The following is a 12970-nucleotide window of genomic DNA, read 5'->3' as shown; positions in this document are numbered from 1 at the left end:
TATTGACGGAGGACCAAAATGATCAAATTATCATATGTGCAGGACCAAAAAATTCAAAAGACAAAGTTTAAGACCAAAAAGGTAAAATGGTCATATGTTCAGGACTAATTTTGGCCTTTACTCTTCAAAATATTTGTGCGAAATTTATTATGAGAAAACCCGAGTCGTAGATTACTGAGCCTATGTTTGATATCGCATGCTTGATACGCAAAATCACCGGAGCTTATTCGAGCTTGAAATTAATTTTTTTGGGGAATTCAAATAAACCCAGATAATTGTGACAAATAATTTAAGTAAATGGTGAAGAAGATGATGAAATCATTATAGATGCAGCCTTATTGAAACGTCACCACCACCACCCTCACCTCAGAAACGAGACGATAAACTTGAAATCCGGTTACTTAAGGGTAACGCGAGCTTCCACAGTTGAATCGGTTACAACTATTTCCTTCGAGTGCTCTCCTTTAGGGTGGAGGTCGCAGTTGAACTTGAGCCTGACGTTAAGAGGTCTCATAAAAACGACGTCTTCCAACTCTCTCTCCGACATCATCAGGAGCTTAATGAGCATGTCTCTGCTAGATTTCCTCTTGGGCTCCAAAATGTCGGCTATCTTCACTGCTTTGATCTCTTGGCTATCGCCTTGAGAATTCAAATTCTTCTTCAGCCTCAAGTACAGTGCAGCGTAAATAACAGCCTAAACCAACAATGGAGGCAGATAAGATATACAAGCAGCAACCTTGTGTTCAAGAACAATGCACGAAAGAACGAACGAGATGTGTACCTCACTTGTTCCGGGACTAGTGTTGATTGTGCAACCAATGCGGACTCTACCTTCTTGCAACTCCTCGCCAGAGGGCTGGCTTTCTGCTTCTGTAGCTGATTCTTCTCCAGGTGTTGTAAAGATAAGGCTATCAAGGTCATCATAAAACTTTTGCGTCGCACTCACCTGAAGCACTTTGAAATTCAAAACTAGAAGCCTAGGGTATGCGTTGTCGACTACAGAAATGAAGACAAGTACAACTCAAGCAGAAATCGATACCTTCTGTGACGGCACAGTTTGTCTCTCTACCCTTGAGATTTCAGATGCTGCCCCTCTAGCCTGACACCATATGCATCCTTGTTGCGGTTGCTCTATTAGATCAGCGTATTCAGGAATATCAACGATCAACTCTATGTCAACTCTCCCTGAGATATTTGAAGGCATGAACGGACCAGTGTTAGGTTCATAGTGCAACTGTTAATAAATGCCAAAACGTGCAGGGGTAACCGGGATCAGACATAGCCAAGCTGAGACATTCAAGATTTCAAACAGGTGATTTAAAGGAAAGATCGAATAATTTAAGAAAACAAAAGATTGTTTCAGGACTCGCTATGCATACACAGACGAAGCTAGATAGAAGATGAATTGAATGCAAGTGGAATAACCAAATAATCAACAATTTTATTGTTGAATTGACTGAAAAACTGTACTTGCACCCATAAAGAACAAATACCTGGCAACAGGCGGAAACACTCTGAATGATCTAGGTCTACTTCTGGTTGACTATCTCTGCAACAGTCCGTAAGTTAAACACCAGGAGTGTAGAAAGCAAGTCTATTTTTCTACCAATATTCGTACTTACACAGAATATATCTTCTCAATAGATGATGTGAGCCAATAAGGAAGTCCAAGGTTCTCAAAGTTCGACAAAGACAAGGGAGTGGCTGATCCAGATCCTTCGTTGAATTTAACCACTCTCTGGCCAACTTCAGTGATAAACTTATGAGCATCTATCCTCCAAAAACCTTCCCTCTAATAAAACAATTAAAAACAAGAACAAGTCTCGGTACCTTCATCATAGAATACTACATCATCCTGATAAGAGGTAACTGATGACATTAGACCGCCATATTGGATTTCCTCCAGCGAACAATTTGTATCAACTTGCTGCTTCAACCAATGCGCAGGCAACTGCTGCAGTGGCTCACATTTCTCAAGAATCATCTGCCCACAAATCTCCAAAATTTTTGAAGATTCTTTGAGGCAGTAAGAAGTCAGTGGGGTGCAGGGATAGTAAACATGTCAATAAGAATAATAAAAGGTTAAAAGGTCAATACCTTCTATAACATCTCTGATAAGCCCTGATTTCAAATCTACAATCCACAGAGTTCCAAAGCTACATAGAAAAGTGATCGAAAGATGAATTAGACTGGCATCGATAGTTTCATGTTAATGAAGGTATACAATCACGTCAACTGGAGTTCACTAAATCCTCATGATTCATCAGCCAGGACCATTTTTTTCTCTAACAATATTTAGCAGAAGAGAAATTTTAATTAAAAAGTAGTAAAAGGAGTATTATATAAGCCATTTTCTGCCGAAATGTTATTTCTGAAATATTACCATGGATGATATCGATATTGACTGATGAAATAAATATGAGTTGTGATTTACCTTTGATTGAGTACAAATATATCATTTTCTGATGACTTTAGAAGATGCCAAGGGAACAAGAGTGATGCAGGATCATACTCTTCCGACTTCATCTTTATACTCCTTTTACTCCATATCTTATCTACAATCCACTCCCACAAACCCTTCTTCTGACTACCACCACTTACTGGAAAAACAGTCTCCACAACCCTAGCCTCCATATCAGCCCTCCTGATGGCATGATTCTTTGGTGAAAAGAGAAAATTCATCAACCCAACATAGAGGCATAAACTTTGAAAAATTACTAGAGAAGACAAAATTGGTGACAAAGAGCAAAACAACAAAACTTATAAAAACCTTTCTACTAACAACTGAGAAAGCTGGAGATTATTGCAGAATTCGACATATCAAATCCTCAATTAAATGAGAAGAACGGGTAAAAAACATAGGAATAAAACCTTAGCCACTTAAAATGAAAAATGATATATGAAGTTAGACCAAAATAGAAAAACATGACTCTTATTCACGGACGGAGGGAGTATTATTTTGTAGATTCTCATGATATACCAATCCCTCTAGTTACAAAATCGACGACGGTTACGATTCCAAGACAATTGTAAATGTAACCTACACGGCATTTTGCGAGCCTGGTTTTGAAATGTTAAGTAATAATTCTCATTTCAATTCAAAATCAGCAATTTTTTCAAGATGGAATTTACCCTGGTTTCTACTAGTTTTATTGGGTTTTCAATTTTTTTTTATGATTATGGTTCCACAAATTTTAGAACCGTAACCAGAACCAATGGTCTGATTTTGGACTGAATCAACCGTTCTAATTTTTAGAACTGGAATCAATCGTCAAAGCATGTAATTCATACTATAAAGTTATTGCAAAAGGTTACTTTATTTTAATTGCAAAAGGTTTCTCGTAGCAGTTAATGCATCATTAGACCCCATCATATTGGTTCGTCGGGATTCGTCAGATAATCTTGTTTTATAAAATACGACCTTTTAAAAGACCAGTTGAAAAGAAAGTCACTAAACTCTGTAAACCAGCAAGAGCTGGGTAAGGTCAATTGTTGCTAGAAATCTGATCAGAATTGAGTGCTAACTGCATTTCATCATTTCTATGATGAATTAAAATTTCATACTCAGTCACAAAATCTCACAATTAATATTTGTTAATTGCCTCTGTCCTAGTTTATTCTTTATTCTACTCTCTACAAACCAGAAAGCTTTTTAAACATCATAAAGCTTTGGCCATTAGGAAATGCCCATGGACAAGAAACACTTGATCACTTGAAGCTACACTTAAGGTGTTGACTGTTGAGAATGCCCCTTAATACTTCATTATTCAAATTGCATTCTCACCTATAAAAGGCAGCTGCCCTTTCTGCTACTTAGCTGAACTTTGTCTCATCAAATTGAAATTGATTGCAATCAGGTTTAACAGAATATACATTACTAAAATGCACAAATCTGAGAACCTTGTCTAGGAAGCTCTACACTGTGTAATGCAATCATATTCATTTCTTCTCTTCACTAAAGTGATTCCCTCTATTATATGTTTGCTAGATGGCCTATCATGATTTTTGTAACAAAAAGTAACTGAGAGACGCATAAGAGGTTTACCTCAGAATCCACGAAATATAGGCAATCTTCAGAAGAATCATAGAAAGAAGCTGCCGGTCTCATCAACTTTGCCATTTCAAACTCTCCATCTTCAAAACCAGGAGAAGAACCAATCTGGGAGGATAAAACAAATTTTCATTATGCATTCCCTTTATAGCACACTGGATTATTTTACACAAAAAAGCCTAAAACTAAGAAGTGCAATCCACTACATACCGCATCCAAAATATTTCCATTGCTGTTGAGCACAATAATCCTGTGATGATTAACATCAGAAAGGAATAGCCGATTGCCACCCGCATCAGCTGAAATGCATGCTGCAAAAATAAGAATGAAGATTAATATGAATCACACCAGAATGTTCTTGTAACCCGTCTTTACACAAACATAAAAAGAACAGTTTGAGGCTGGAAAATTCATACACTTTGGATTACCAAGCACAATGTATGCACTTTTATGAAGCTAAGCCATTTGGATTCTCTGCTTAGTGCTTACAAACCTGACGTGCCTTCTATTTTCTATTCATCTAAACACTTGTCTCTATTTTTCTTTTCCTATCCCTCAATAAATTATACCTAGTGTAACCTCTATACCAAGTACAAGAAGCGCCTACCTGGGAAGGAAAATAATAAGTTCGCAAGCAGAACAAACATCTGGTTCCTTAAAAACTTCAATGGGCTTGTTCCAAGTGCTTTTCACATCAACGACATTAGTGTCCTTGCTAATATCAGCATTGAAATCATTAATAGCTGCGAATATGCCAGCAATAAAGAGAATGAGAAATTAACTATCAAACACTTTAAGTCCCATCAGAAAATGATTGAGCATCAAAACTACAGCAAGAAACTTGAAACCAAGAAGAAAATGAAGCAAACACATTGATAGTAATTAGCTCTCTCAAATATAAGGAAAAAAGATAAGCTTGAGTACCTTTGTGAAGAACCATAAGATCCACATCCTTTCCAGGGTACATTGTTGGATTCTGAAAACCTTTTGACAATAAGAAGCAGGGGACATTTGTCTCCTATAACAGAAAAATTAAAGAAATAAACAAAAGGAATTGAATGTAAACAGGCTACTAAGTACTAACTGGCTATTAGACAATGCATACCTATAAAAAATATTTACATTGTCGAGCAGCATAAAAATTTTGAGTATAAACATCCCATTACACTATTGTTCACATAAGAAACATGTTATGTGCTTGAAAGTACAAAAATCAAGGTTGAGTTACTTTTCTAATTCTCAATTAATTGTAACCGGCCCAGTAGAGCTCAACAAAAATTTCTAATAAACTTCATATTCCACTGTGAAATTAAAAAATCCAAGGCAGCTAGAGGAATTCAAAATGTGAATATCAATACATGTAACATTTAGATAGTTGAAAAGACACATGATCTAAAAGGTGATGGGAAGGATTCTAATCACTATATAGTCAAGATAGATGTGGCCTTCACTACAATGACCTGTGATAATGCAAGAATCAATTGGAATAGTAGTCCATGTAATACTCTTCTCAACTTTATAGAGCAGCCAAAACAAATTCTGCTTGTCAAAATAAAAAATTGTAGTACGAACTTTTAAACTCATCATCTTTCTTAAGGGTTTCATCCACCACAATAACTATATTAACACGCAGGTTACATGTAAATTTAAGAATTTTCAGATAAATGCGAGTTACACAACCTTGCTATCAATTTAACCATATCAGGTTCCAATAAGTGACAAACCTCAGGAATATTCTTGTTTGACAACAAGATAGGAAAAGTAATGTAATCCTTGGTGATTTTCCAAAGATGTGAAGAAATATCATCCAGACATACTGATGGACAGAGTTGCAAAGCAATAACTTGAAGGTGAGGATATCTGCAACATCATATGAGCCGGTAATAAAACCCCAATTGTTCTACACATACCAATTGTTTTAACTTTTAAGGACACTAATTTGCCAATGTATTATACCTCTGCTGAAGTGATTTTGCCTTTTCAATCATTTTGGTAGTATTTTGATTAGCTTCAAATGATCCTCCATTATATCGAACAACAACAACTAGGAAAACCCCATCTCCCTTAATCATATTTTCCCTTCCTGGAGCCGTATTCAACCAGAAGTGAGAAGGTCCTGTAATAATCAGTGTTACACTCTATTTCACCAATTCAGAAAGGGGTTTGCAAAACTCTCAAAATTGAGCTATAGGGAGTAGCAGTAAACCAAATATTGCTATAGATAGATAATAGTATGGTAATATCTTGAGAATAGCAGGAAATCAACACTAAAGAAACAGGTGGTTCAACTCCTAGAATGATGCCATAACAAAACATACCATAAAGAAACATACAGGCATTTGGAATTTGGATATTTCTTTCAACAATGTCAGAGATTGGTCGTTTTTCAAATCTTTAAAGACATGGAGAACTCAAGTTTCTTTGGTACAGTTGCCACCCAACAGTTATCTGAAAAGAGGGGTAGTGATCCAAAGGGAGAAAATACTCTAGATGAATCTAACATTCAAAATGCATCTCCCAACATTTTGAACAAGTCTGCATCCTTTCAATTTCTTTAGAAAAGCTTTGATGGTCAACATAAGTATCTTATTATTGTCTCTTACTAAATACTAACTATAATAGTAAGTTGAGCATCTTGATAAAATAGACAGAATTATGCAGACAGTTGGGAAACAAAATGAATCACACATCTGAGCAGAGCTTTTTAATCATATGATGCCACTGCTGCATTTTGTTGTCTTTCACCTGGCAAAAAACACACTAAAGGACTTCCCAAATTCTCAGTTACAATGTACAAAGCTATATTCTACTCATCTGATTGCACCCACAGTGCCTGACTACGAATGTTGATGCTTATGGACATAAATAAGATCAACAAGTACATGATAACCTGGTTTTCAGAAATTCCCAAAATTTTGTCTAGCCAGTAGCCACTTCTTACACAGTTTCAAGCATAGCCTGAAATCCTACTCAACTAATCCTAGACAAACTGACAGAAATTTATCAGATAACCAACTCCCATTTCATGCTAGATGAACAGTCTCACCAACTGATACAACAGTTTATGGGGTTCACCAATTCATTGTAGCAATATGCATGTTACTCAAAGATGAATTTGCTCTGTCTTTTGCAAGGCTATTTGGAAGGTCAGAAAAGACTATTGAACCTTCTTTAAAGATTTCATACCATTCAAAGACTGTCAAGTGTCAACTCTCTATTTCTTCAGAAACACTAACCCTTTTCCTTAAGCATAGACAATTCAGAATCATTCAATGCCTAGGCTTATTTCCAAACCTTAAAAGAACAGCTAACTGAAAACAGTATCAACTAACAAGGATTCAGACTATGATGCTATTCCTCTCTTCTATCCAACAGATTCCATATATAGGCTAGATCGATGAGAAGTTTGTCATTATTTTCCTCAAACTCCAAACATGATTAGATGTGCATCAAACAGGTGAAAACCAAAAGTGGGTGTCAAATTAAAAGCTATTGAGATGAAATGATTAATTATATAGAGAATGTTCAGAAGAGTGGCTGCTATCTCTATAAGCATGTAATGAGAAAAATGGCATTGTATCTCATCACATTCAGTGTGTTCATTCTTAGTGTGTGCACTGATGTTTCCATAACAGATAAGAACTCAATCTCACCTCTAGGCTGATGAAGCAAAGACCGAATAAAGGACAAAGTGTTGACCGCCTTATCTTTCCTCCTTGATCGAGTTGAATACCTGAAAAGGGCTGTCAGTGTCACCAATGAGTTAGGATAATAAACATTTCATCAAGCAGTCTATAGAGAGAGCAAGTGAGGAATGAAAATCGAGTTTCGCATTAAACAGAAATAGAAAATTAAAACATCAAATCCCAAAGAAAATCTCGAAGAATTCCTAACCTCTGCCAATGAAGGCCAGCTAAACCAAACCCCTTGCATAATGAAGCTGCAGCGCCGCCGCCGTCGGTTAAAACATCGATGCCCGTTGTAGAGGACTGGTAAAAGGCAGCTTTAAAGTAGAAAAAGCAAGAAATGAATCGCAAATTCCAAGTATCCAAAAGCAAAATACTCTCTTTTACAACATAAAATGGAGAATGAGTTGATTCTTTACCGGGATAAATCCTCGGAAAAACTTGGGAAACACGATGCAGCCGTCGAAATCTGAAGTACATCTTAGACGGTTAGTTGGAATTTCTTCTTCTTCTTCTTCTGGGATTAATTAAAGAGGACGTTTTAGCGCGGCGGTTCTTTGATTTTCGCTATGTTATGTTTGATTGGGTTTGGTGAGGTTTAAGAATGAAAGAGGGTTTATGAAATACTGTACTACAGTTTCTATTTATATAAATGTAGGTATTATTTACAGAGGGATTGAGTTAAGAAAGTAGAGAGTGAGCAGCGATTTGTGTTCTTTCAACCATGGCCTATGCTCCACTAATCTTTCTTATTCAAAACAATCAATTTTTCTCTGACGCTATCAGCACTCCACTTCCACCTCACCAGAATTTGAGATTAATTTTCCTGACCTTTTGAAATTTTAGGGATTAAATTTGCTGATCTTTCGAAATATATGATCAAGACATGCGAATTTTTCAAGATAAGGGATTTTTTGAAGGGTCAACAAATTTAATCTCAAATTTCAAAAGTCACGAAATTAATTCCAAATTCGAAATCTCTCACCTCGAACATACTAGGAGTATTTAGATATGAGCATTCCTGTTATTTTTCCGCTGTGGAATGACTAAAGTAAACACTAGAGCATGGAAGTCACTGCTATGATGCTGCTCAATACTTGTGTTTTTATGATTATAGATTAAAGAATGGTACCTTGTTTAATTGGCATCATAACTTGAAGTAATATTCCTAATTGCTTAGTGCTGGACAAATCTTCATCGTCTATACTATCCCGTAAAGCTTGTTGTAGTACCTTGATATTTGTGATTAATTTGCATTGGTATGCTGAAATTCAACATGCTCGGAGAAAGAACTGGTACCGAGTCCAGGGAATCTGTCCGTTGAACTTCTCTCTATGCTTAGTGTTTCTTGCAGTTTTGAGAGTGGGCATTATTGAAGTTAGCTTTAAGGAATGCTCATAATTTTGTGGTCATGCATCTCATTCATATTATTGTTGTGCAGACAATGGAATCTCGACCTGTCATCCTTGATCGAAAGCTACTTACAAGGCTTGTTTCGATCACAGAAGAAGCCAGGAACATGATGGGCCGCGGAATACTGGATGAAAGATATAATTGTGGTCTCTTACACTACCTGAATCAGAGGTCCATTTTTTCAGCTTAAGTAGTAGTATGACATTATTCTCACTAACTAAGACCAGGGGGGACACGATAAATTTAATGCAAGGAAGAGATGAAGGTGAGATAATTTGAAATGAAGATGGTTTTGAAATAAAAGGCCTTCTGGAGTATCAAAAGGGGCAAACTCTGTTCTATAGACTGAATCTGCTTATAAGAACCTCGTGAGCTAGGCGGTGCATCAGTTTAAGATTGAATGTCAAAAGATGTTTTTATTCATAATCTTTTTACAAAAGTCAGATATTGGGTGGCATATATAAAGGATATACTTGGAATCACAAAACATCTAGAAGGGTCTCTCGCCTCTCCACACACACACAAAAAAACGAGCATAGAAAAAAAATCATGCACAGCATTCTTGCATTTATTTATCTTAAAGTGTGCTGATCAACTTGATGTTTTTTATAACTAAAGGTAGCAGTGTTTTAAAGTTATTTAAGATGGGGTGTGTAGAATTTGGGAAAACAGAAATGATTTCATCTGAGGGAGAGAATTCTCAATGTTTTGGACAGATGAAAAACATTTAGTTTTTCACCTCTCAAAGCAGAAAAGCCTACATGATACTGTATCAAAAAACATTAATGATATCAGACATCCTCTTGAAATTCTGCAGTCTATATTTCATTGGGAAGATGCTAAACTATTCAACTTTGATGTCAACAAACTCATCAAAATTTACTGCAAATTTTGAAGAAAATGCCACAGCAGACCAGTTCTGCAAGTGGTTTCTCCTCATCACAATATAAAGGGGTGATACCATTTTCCATGTACATGATCAGCCTTATTTACCAACCATCCTAAGAAAAAACAATTACCTTAGCTGCAAAGGATGTTTTACAAATTGACCATTGGTAGTCTTCATAACAATGAGAATTTCTGTTGATGTAGTAATCCTAAGGCAACTGAATATGGTCACATTGAAAAAAAACATAGGTATCATTTTTTTTTTTGTAGCCGCATAAGACCCGGGTGAGGTCCACCTTGAAAATATGGAAAGTTGCCACTTTCGGTATTTTGGCCAATGCACTGCACACTTTCCTATCTGTCTCTTTATAGTACATATTATGCTTTTTCTCTGCTGCTCAGAATAAGGTAGAGAGATATATCTCTTCAAATAAAATTTCCTACAGGTTTGGTAAAAATGATACAACTTCGTTAAAACAGGTCACGTTGTAAAGCCTTGCTTCTTTATCTGATCCCTTAAATATTTTAGGATGGGAAAAAAAATAGGAGTATATTAAAGGGTGATGAGCTGCTGGAAGATTTTGTGTTGATGCATAATTTGCAATGATAAAGTTGATTTAGGATTGGAATGCTTGTTGAGTTGTATTGAATCAGTATCAAATAGCAATGATGACTGAAATTGCAAATTGTGGCAGAGCCATGTGTGCTGTTGGACCTACTGTTGATCCACACTTCATGAAGACCCTTCTAATGATTCATATGTTGGGGTTGGCCACTCCAAACATGGTTTGTGGGAGCACTTTGCTTGAAAGAGCTCGCCCGCTTACACCACCGGTTGAAGGGCCATTCAGTTTTTGTAGTGCTTTCGGCCAGATCGGTTTGTATTTTCCTTATTGTATGTTGTGTTTGGGGACGATATGATGCTGCATCTGTTGGGGGTCAGCTTTGCTCTTGTTGGAGCAAAAGGTGAAGCACATGGTGTTGCAGAGAAAGAATAAAAGAGAGAGCACATGCATGGTTAGTCATTAAATATGATTAAGAGAGTGTATGATTGAGCTTTTAAATAAATTGTTTTTGCAAAGCTTGCTACTGTTTTTATTAATAAATTGTGAAAATCTTGTTTTATAAGACAATTCGATGATTCCACAGTTGCTGTGATTTCACACTTCATTTCTTTTTATAAGTACTATTATTTTTTAAAATATTGTACTCCATAACGGATTGTTTGAAAAATATTGTACATAAGAACTTGAATAATGTTTTACATCATATCCATTAAATATAAATAATGTTGATTTAGGTGGGTCGTTTATCAATTCAAACTTTTGAGAAAAGGAAGCCATATTTTCGGATGGTGGGGTTTGAATTTGGGAAATGACATTAAAAAACTTGGTTTACACCTTGCGACAAAATAGTCATCTCATTGGACTTCTTAGGTCCTCCCAAACAACTAATTTATAAAATGTTTGTCAATCAAGTTTTTTCCACATTTCTATAACAACTTATTAATTGAAGAGAAATTAAATTTTGGTAACTAAAATATTTTTTACAACCATTACGATGAAATTGTGTTTTTCTATCATTTTTCATATCAAATGTCAGTGATACCCTTAAATAGGAGAAAATCAGCAATTCTCAAGAAAGTTGATACTTTCATTTCATCCACAATTGTTAAAGAAATATATTATTTTCTTGCTTAATTGGTGTGCGAAAATTCCATAACGACGAGATTGTTCAAGTCCTAAGCAATTATACTGAATCAAATTTAATCAAGATTTTTCTTGAGTTTCAAGTTTAGGCGATAAAATACAATTTTAGTTGATAAGACGATTTTCCTAGAACCATTAAAATTTGAGTTACCACAAATAAACAAATAAATGAGTAACCATAGTAGTAGTACATTTTTTCTTTTAAAAATATGAAAAATGAGTGGCCACGACGTTGTGTTGATTATGTTGGCTGTGAATCAACCCTAATTATTTACAGCAGTAAACAAAAGATTAAGTACATGCTTTAAAATCATTTAGGCATTAAAATATGGAATTTATGGTCCCTTAATAACATATAAAATTATTTTAATACAGATATAATCATTTAAAAGTCCAACAAATAATTATTCCTCCTTTTTTTCAGAAAACAGCTTACTTTCGTTAAGACCATCAATCAGTGAGTAAAATTCCTTACTGATTGGAACTAATCAATTGCATACTAGTTTTAATTATATTTTTATTCCTCGTGTACAAATGTAAAGTAATCATAATAAGTTACCATTAATATATTTTACGACTTGTTTATGTATAACAGACGAAGGCAGTTAAGTTTCAACAATTTCTCTATCAGCAAGCAATCATATATATAAAGAAATTGATTAGTGTTATATTCTTACTTTATTTCCTAATACTGTATTACTCAAAATTTTTTCTTTAATCACATTAATTTACTCAAATCTAATACTGTATTACTCAAATTTTTTCTTTAATCATATTAATTTACCTGTATATGAATAAGGTCGATTAATCCAACAAAATCAAATTTATAGTCCGTCATCAACAAATGAACTAATTTACCTTTTATACCACAAAAAATAGTACTAATATATTTTTCTCAATATATCAACCAATTTACCTTTTATACTGCACAATTTTCTCGTGGTAGCATTACATAGTAGTACTTCACAATTTTCTTAACTCTCAATATATTTGTCCTGGTTTCCGATCCATGGCTCCAGAACCAGTTCACTCAGGTGGAGCTCCGCACCTTAAAATCATCGGTCAGTGTTGCTTCAATTCTTCTCCGATCCTTCTATTCTCGTTTTCGCTTCTCATCACTGCGCTTTCCTGCAGTTCATATCCATACCGCTACAGGTTTATCTTAAACTTCAAGCGCTTGCCACTGAAAAGAGGGGAATTGGTGCAAAAAACGCATCTGCATT

General features: G+C 35.4%; 1 pseudogene; it reads right to left on the bottom strand.

The window, feature by feature from the left end:
* Positions 1 to 204: 204 nt before the first annotated feature.
* On the bottom strand, positions 205 to 8411 carry LOC125197833 (annotated as a pseudogene).
* Between the last annotated feature and the right edge of the window lie 4559 nt (positions 8412 to 12970).

The sequence above is a fragment of the Salvia hispanica genome, unplaced genomic scaffold, assembly GCF_023119035.1.
Source record: "Salvia hispanica cultivar TCC Black 2014 unplaced genomic scaffold, UniMelb_Shisp_WGS_1.0 HiC_scaffold_1021, whole genome shotgun sequence".
NCBI lineage: Eukaryota > Viridiplantae > Streptophyta > Magnoliopsida > Lamiales > Lamiaceae > Salvia > Salvia hispanica.
The sequence above is the reverse complement of the archived record's forward strand: the minus strand, read 5'-3'. Positions and strand labels throughout refer to the sequence as shown.